We start from the raw sequence: 8,183 nt of genomic DNA on the forward strand, positions 1-8,183 counted from the left end.
ATACCTGTGATAAAGTTTAATTTATAAATTAGGCACAGTAAGAGATTAACAACAACAACAATAATAAAGAATAATTGTAGCAATATACTGTGATAAAAGTTATGTGAATGTGGTCTTTCTCTCCCTCTCTTTCAAAATATCTTATGGTACTGTACTCACCCTTCTTCTTGTGATGCATAGCTGGAACCATTCCATAAGCATGATAGCTGTCATCCAGGCTTTCTGATTATGTTTCCAGAACATGGGAGATAAATTTTGTCTTTGAGAGCCTCTGGGTTCTTAGCCCTGTACTCTACCCTGGCTTTATCATATGCCCTGTAGCACTGTCACAAAGTTCCAGAGCTAATCTGTCCTTCCGTGTCATGCCCTGGTGCCTCCTTTGCATTTTATGAAGGTACGTTCTGTTGGGCATCTTACCCCAGGAGAGCCACTGGAGACTTGCTTTGGACGGTATCCTCCTCCTCCCTCGGCTTCTCCCACTCTGCTGGGAACGGGTCCGGAGCTTCATTAGGAGATGCAGGCGCTCCGGTAATGATTATATTTTCCAGTTCAAGCCTATCCCTGAACCTCTGCAACCATCCGTTACTTGCAGTTCATAGCTTGGTGTCTCTTCTTTCGGGATCCCTTGCGGAAGTCTTCGCAGCGTCTGAATGTTTCCAGCATAAAACACTGTCGCCAATGGAAACATGTTCTCTGCTCGTGTCTTCCGCCCATGAATATAGCACCGTTTCCATCTTCACTAAGGCCCTTACCGCGCAGCGTGACGGTAACTTTTGAAGTATGAGGTGCAACAGCAAAACTAGCATGGATGTCTTTTTTTTTTTTCTTCACAAGTTCATGAAGAGAAGAGTCGTTCTTACTATAGATCTTAACAACCTCCGCGTACGATTTCTTTTTTCTTATTAAGTGGAAAACTTTCACCTTTTCACTGAAGGGAAGAAACACTTTACAGCTTCTCCTTGGCACATCTGAATTGCCAGCTCCACTTCTCTTGTATTTTAGAGCCATTGATTATTAAGTAAAGTGAGGGCTACTTGAGCGCAAGCACGACGGATGCCCAAGTGGATCTGATAACCCGGATGGTTGCTAAGTGACCAACAGCCGTAAAGCCTATGCGGCTGGATAGGCTGGATTCACACCAGCTGCACCGGGCTGGTCGGACACCGCGCCGGACAGACACCGCGAGACTTCATCACCCTTCTGAGAACGGCGGCAATAGAAAACTTAAGAATTGTTATTTCTGGAATTTTCCCTTTAATATCTTCAGACTGCAGCTGGCCAAAGGTAACTAAAACCGCAGAAAGCAAAACCACAGAGGAGGTACTACTGTATAAGCCTAAGGTATCTTTTAAGATATACAGTGGGGCCTTGACTTACGAGTTTAATTCGTTCCAAGACTGAACTCATTAAGGAGCTCGTTAACTCAAATTACTCTATCAACTCAATGCAAAAAATCGGCGGAGAGACAGCTGGTATCTCAAAAAACTCATTAGTCGGGACACTCGTAAGTCAAGGCCCCACTGTAATTGAGATCATACACTCAGGAATTTTCAAAGAACATACCAGTCCTAATATTTACATGTATTAATAAGTCTTTGCACATTTTTCACTTGAAAAAATGTGGTGTTCCCACTATTTGTTAGGAAGTTAGTCTTATCTGGCAAGAGATTAACTGAATTTCTTCTTCTCATTTTTATTTTAAAGAGAGGAAGGGAGAGAGAGGAAAAAAAAACACCACCACATTGATGTGAGAGAGAAACATGCATTGGCTGCCACCCATACATGCCCCAATGGGGAATCAAACCGTGAGCTTCTTATTTTTTAAAGAATTAAAGCTTGTGCCCTGGCTGCATGGCTCAGGTGGTTGGAGCATCATCCCTTACATCCAAAGGTTGTGGGTCCCATTCCAGGTCAGGGCACATACCTACATTAAAGGTTTGATTCCTGGTCGGGGCAGCAGCTGATAGATATTACTCTCTCACATCTCTCTCTTTCTCCCTCTCCCTCCCTCCCTCCCTTCCTGTTTCTCTCTCTCTAAAAAAATAATCAATTAAAACATTCCTCAGGTGAGGATTTTTTAAAAAGCTTGTGAAGCAGTGTTGGAGACATTGATTTCCACATTCAGGAGCTATGCTAGCCTTCACCTTTGCCATACCAACAACTTTTTTTTTTTTTAAGGTTTAGCCACTAATTATTTATTTTTTCTTTTAGATAACATTTCTAGAAGTTTTAGCGCTTCTGCTACTTAATAGTAGGTCTTTGCTGTGATTTCTTCCCCTTTAGTGCCATACCAACTTCTTACACTGCTAGTAACCTCTTCAATAAGGCAGTGAAGAAATGCAGTGTTTACTTAGGCTTTATTTGACCTTGTAATCTCTACTGTCTATTAGCCTATTCAGGTTCTTTAATATATCCATTTCCTATCAATGGATTTCCTTCTTATATCCCCTATTTCACCTCACTCCTTATCCCATCATACTAAATTTTGCATGGGGAAAGTTTTTATGGCTTATAGCATAATATTATATACACTAGAGGCTTGGTGCATGAAACTTGTGCATGGGGGTGGGGGTCCCTCAGCCCGGCCTGCACCCTTTCCAATCCAGGACCCCTCGGGGGATGTCCGACTGCCTCTCGCAATCCGGGACCACTGACTCCTAACCGCTCACCTGCCTACCTGCCTGATTGCCCCTAACCCCTCTGCCTGCCTGCCTGATCACCCCTAACTGCTCCCCTGCTGGCCTGATCACCCCTAACTGCCTCTGCCTTGCCCCGCACCCAAGACCCAGGATTCCCTCCTCCAGCTGGCCACAGGCACCCAGTACTTGGCTGGCTTCACCCAGGTGGGCCACAGCCACAGGGGACTGTGGGCGGGTGGCTTTGCCCAGGCCGCAGCTGCAGGTGCCCAGGACTGTGGGGCGGGCAGCTTATCCCTCTCCCAGGCCGCAGCCCCAGCTGCTGGTGCCTGGGGCCGTGGGATGTGCAGCTTGTCCCTCTCCTGGGCCACAGCCTGGCTGGTTCCCATTCCTCTCTCCCTGGTGTTGAGTGTCTGAGCCGTTATGTTGTGATGGCGTGAGGGTGTGATGACTATTTGCATATTAGCTCTTTATTATATAGGACTAGAGGCCTGATGCAAGAATTTGTGCATGGGTAGGGTCCCTCGGCCTGGCCAGCAATCAGGGCTGATCAGGGCCGACCAACTGGGGGGAGGGACTGTGGGAGGTTGGCCAGCCGTGAAGGTTGGCTGGTGGTGGAGGTTGGCTGTGGGAGTGCACTGACCACCATGGGGCAGCTCCTGCATTGAGCGTCTGCCTCCTGATGGTCAGTGCATGTCATAGCTACCAGCCAGTCGTCTGGTCGTAACAGTCGCTTAGACTTTTATATACATAGATAAAAAAACCATCATGTATTCTTTGCGGGGGAGGAGGGGAGGTGTTAAATTATTTTCATCCCATAAGCATATTCAAAGTATGACTACTTATGTGAAATTGCCAGCAGTATTTAAAACTCCTTTTTTCAGAATCAAATATTTGATTTTTCATTAGCACCGAAACTACATAAAATTGATGATCCTGGTTGTCCTTGAAATTATTTTGTTTCTAAACCTTGGACTTTATAGAATGAATTAATTATAGCACGTATCTCTTTTTTAATGGCTAAGTTGGATAATGGTTTAATAGCTCCAGGGGATTACTTTTGCAATTTTAAGATTTATAAGATTTACTCTTCCCCAAGTCCGTTTCCCTGCATGGATCTATGTCTTTGATTCCAGTAACAAATCCACCAGAATAAGAGTAGACCATGGACTGTCACTGTGAGCCAGCCTTGCTGTCTTAGCCAGAAAGCTAGGTAGAGAAAACTTACCTTGTTAAACCAAATGAACAACTTTCTTGATTTAAAAAAAGATTTAAAAAAAAAAAACTGCACCTAATAATGAGTATCAGTTCACATTAAAGAGGATTGTATCCTATATAATAAAAGGCTAATATGCAAATTGTCCCCTCAACAAGGAGTTCGACTGGGAGTTCAACCAGGGGGCAGGGCTGGCTGGCCAACCACCCGTGACCCCTCCCCCTGGCCAGCCCCACCCCTGATCAGCCCCCCAACCCTGATCAGGGCAGGCTGGTTGGACCCCACCTGTGCACAAATTCATACACTGGGCCTCTAGTTAAAAAAATAATGTTTCTCTAAATTTGATGTTTATACTCTACCAAACTCTACTCTGATTGCACATAGAAAAACACTGAGGGAATTAAATGAACACCTATTCTCAGGCCCCACACCCAGGGAGTCTTGATTGTTTGGTCTGAGGCAGGGTTGAGGCATCAGGATTGTAAAGCTGCCCAGGTGATGTTAATCCTGCAGTCAGGATTGAGAATCACTGTCTCTAGCCACTAGATTGAAATGTATTTTTCTCCCCTGAATAAAGGGAGTGTGTGAAACTAGAAGGACCAATTCCTAGGTGATGTGGGATGTATGAATCATAATTAGGCCCTCTAAGTGTCAACCACAGTCTGGGCAGGAACACCTGTGGAGCCAAGAATTAAAAATGAATGATGCCCTTTGTACCATAATGATAATGCATTCTACTCTCTGGGAAGCTATTAAAATATTCCTCTTAAGAGTTTTTTTAAAGTCTATTTTAGTGTCACAAGAGAAAGTAATATGAGGTTTTTAAGAAGGCTCTGTGTACTTAATCTGGCAGAGCTCTCTGCAAAATATTTTGGTATTTTATTTATGTGTGCATCATGCAGTGAAAGGGGAGAATGGGAGCTTGCCTGAAAAAAGAGACGGAAAGAGGTTTCACATTTGCATTACATCAAGGAAGTTTGACTTGGCCTAACTACCTCTTATTGCACTTTTCAAATCTTGAGGTCTATTTGGTGCATAAATTTTCTTAGAGTCTAGCCTCATTTAAATGATAATTTATGTCTTTGGAATGCCATTTCTAGCCTTGTTCTTCTGCACACCCGTGGAGCTGATCAGAATGTGGTGATCCGTTTGTTTTCAAAGGAAATTTCATGTTCACATTTTCTCTACAGGGGTTAGTAGAGGAAGACAAGAAAATAGTCCCATAGTGTTTCAGCCAGTTATTGAGGGAACTTTTTCCTTCCATATATATCTTAATAGGCAATTGAATTAGTACTCCAGTAGCAAAAGGTTTGCTGTTTCATACTCCTATAGGTTTTTCTTAACACCATGAAATTAAAGACATGGCAGTGTGGAGCTGAGTGTTTCTGATTACTTTCAAATAAGCAATGTAGTATATTATTTCTTTTATGTGCCTTTATAGCACATGCTGTGTACGATAATTGACTCCACGACAGATGTCTATATTTCAGAAGAAAATTTATTTGTGAAAGAACAAACATATATCAGAACAATTACATTTTGTTGCTCATAAGGTACTTTTTGATGACTTATAAACTGAAATTAATATTTTCTTATTTTTCTGAATATTCATAAGCAAATTGGACTGTTTGATATAACCAATTTGAAATGTATTCTACTACTTGTATCTAACCTTCTGTTCTCAATCAACATTGGGTAGTCTTAGATCTTATTTGAAATGCTGAAGAACGAGAAAGGATGCACTTTTATTTCTTTCTAGAGAAGCATGTAGGCCTGCGCATTCTGCAAGTTGGCCAGGATAAGTTATGTCCATTAGACCTATCTTTACAATAAAATAGCGACTAAAAAGGTCTAAAAATAAGAAGTATAGGAAAGATTCTCCATGGATCATCCTTTACTTCTCAAAATGTTACTCTTTTCCAAGACAAACACTAGCAGGCAACCGCATCTGCAGCCCTAACACTTTTGTGTGAGGTGGATTGGCTTGGGGAACTTGCAATATTAGGTGGACAAGGCTGCTGTAAAGGTAAATTGAGAAAAGGGAAGGACTGCCGGGTTAGTGTGGCTCAGTGGTTGAGGGTTGACCTATGAACCAAGTGGTATTGGTTTCATTCCAGGTCAGGGCACATGTCCAGGTTGCAGGCTCAATCCCCAGTGGGGGGTGTGCAGGAGGCAGCCGATCAATGATTCTCTCTCATCATTAATGTTTCTATCGCTTGCTCCCTCTCCTTTCCTCTCTGAAATCAATAAAAATGTTAAAAAATAAAAAGAAAGGATATGGAGGCATGTCCCTCTCCATCTATTCTGTAACACTGCCCGAGACCAAATTCTGCTGCCTGTAAATAAATTCTTCTATTCTTTTTGGCTCCAATAATTTTTCCTGAGAGGGGGAAGAAACTGGATCCTTTATCCCTATCAGCTGAATGGACACTTTTTTCAATATGATTGTACCATTAAACTAATAGACAGAGGGATTGCCATATCCAGAAAGAATTTAAGTTTAATAAGGTTCCATTTTAGAGATGATTTTTCTTTTAATGAGAAGGAGACACTTTTTATTCAGGCAGGTCTCTTCTAGCCTCTCGAACTTGCAATGGCTTAGCTTTTTGTGCACTAGAGGAAAGAAGGGAACAAAAGGAGATTTTACAATGAAATTGGAGGTAGTCTGTACAAAAGTAAAACTGGGACACTGAGGACTGGTTTTGTAATGACAGTGCTAGAGTGCGGAGCCAACATCAGCTGAAGCAGAGCCCTGAGGCCAGGAGAAAGCAGTCTTCTCAGCGACAGAGTGGGTGTGGTTGGCTCCATTCCACAAGTCCACATTGAGCTTGTGTGCTCAGTAGCTGGACTACCCACACAGCCTGGAGTGCCCTGAGGCTGTGAAGGCTGATCTGGGCTTGGTGGTGGCTTCCTCGAACACACTTGCTCTCTGTCAGTGCAGATGAAGCTGTGGCTGTGCCCATCAGGACCTTGAAGTTATGAGAGAAGGTTGCCATCAGGTAACATTGAAGTGTTCTCCCAGCTATTCTCCCACATTTTAAGGCAAACATGTGGTCACCCACAGAACAGGAAAATTATCTTGACATAAAAAAGCATGGAATAGAGCTTAAAAATAACAATCACCACAGCCTTCATCCTCCTGTCCCTCCCCATCTCCTTCTCCTCTCACCAGAAGTGACTTCTTATTTAAGGAGGGTCCCAAGTGTTTGCCGCAGTTAACCCAGGTCAGGAGGGAGGAATAAAGGCCTTGGGGGATGACTAAAGCAGAACAGCCTGTGAGATGTAAACTGACCCAGCTGTGTCCTTGCATCTTGTCAGTGACCATCACTTCCCAGGATGAATTTCTCGTCACTGGCCAAGAGCATGGAGGTCATCAGCCTTCCTTGGAACTGAGTTTGGGAAGTGGGGCAGGTGGAGGCATGCTCTGGGTCCTGAAGTTCATCCATGACTCTCCAATGCTCGCTGGGAACTCTGCTGGGAGGCCATCCCGTTTTCCAGCCTACCCACTGCAGGCAAGGGTGGTTTCCCTACAGGGAAATTGTTCCTTCCGAGAGTTCCCTTAAGGCTGGAGGGCTTTGTCCCCTTCATTACAGCCTTTCCCCCGCGTACTCATTAGGTTCCACGTTCCTTCCTTGCCCTCAGTCCGCTGGCTGCTTCTTCCTCATCTTCTTCAGCGTCCCGGCCCCCACCCCCACCCCCACCCGAAGACCCCAGGAGGAGGAGGCGCCTAGGCACTGCGCTAGGGATTCCTGCCAGGAGCTGGGAGAGAAGTTGGGAGAAAGGAGGATGAGACGTGGGGGCATGAAAGGCCGCTGGAGTCGGAGAGGAAAAGGCGCGGCGAGCCCACTCCGCAGGGGGTTAAAGGCAGTGACGAACACCTACCCTCGAATGAAATGTCTATCAATTTGTGTGTGGGGTCAGTAACACAGCTTTAAGCATTTGGGCGTAAAACCTTACGGTTGGACTTCCCAGATCCCGGTTTTCTCCTGCTTTGGGAAGAGGCGGGGCGGGAGTTGGTTCCTGGGCTTCTTGTCTGTAGTTTAGGGGAGAAGTGGTCGAATGCCGACTTAAAATAAAGAGGTTTTAGAAAAAAAGGGATGGTGCAGGCAGAGGTGGGAATAGAAGCTAGGTCAGGCGTCAGGAAGGGCCCCCCAGGCCAGGGGTGCCAGCAGGGAAGCCCTGAGAACACCTGAGCCAAGTGGCCGAAGGCCAGGGCCGGGCGGGGTGCGTATGTGAATGGACAAGGCACCCCGGGCCCCGCCGGCCAGGTCTGCACACTCTCTTGGCCGGATTCCCCAACCCGGGGCGGGAAACGTCCTCCCGCCGGCGCT

Source organism: Myotis brandtii, unplaced genomic scaffold, assembly GCF_000412655.1.
Source record: "Myotis brandtii unplaced genomic scaffold, ASM41265v1 scaffold230, whole genome shotgun sequence".
In the NCBI taxonomy this organism is placed as follows: Eukaryota; Metazoa; Chordata; class Mammalia; order Chiroptera; family Vespertilionidae; genus Myotis; species Myotis brandtii.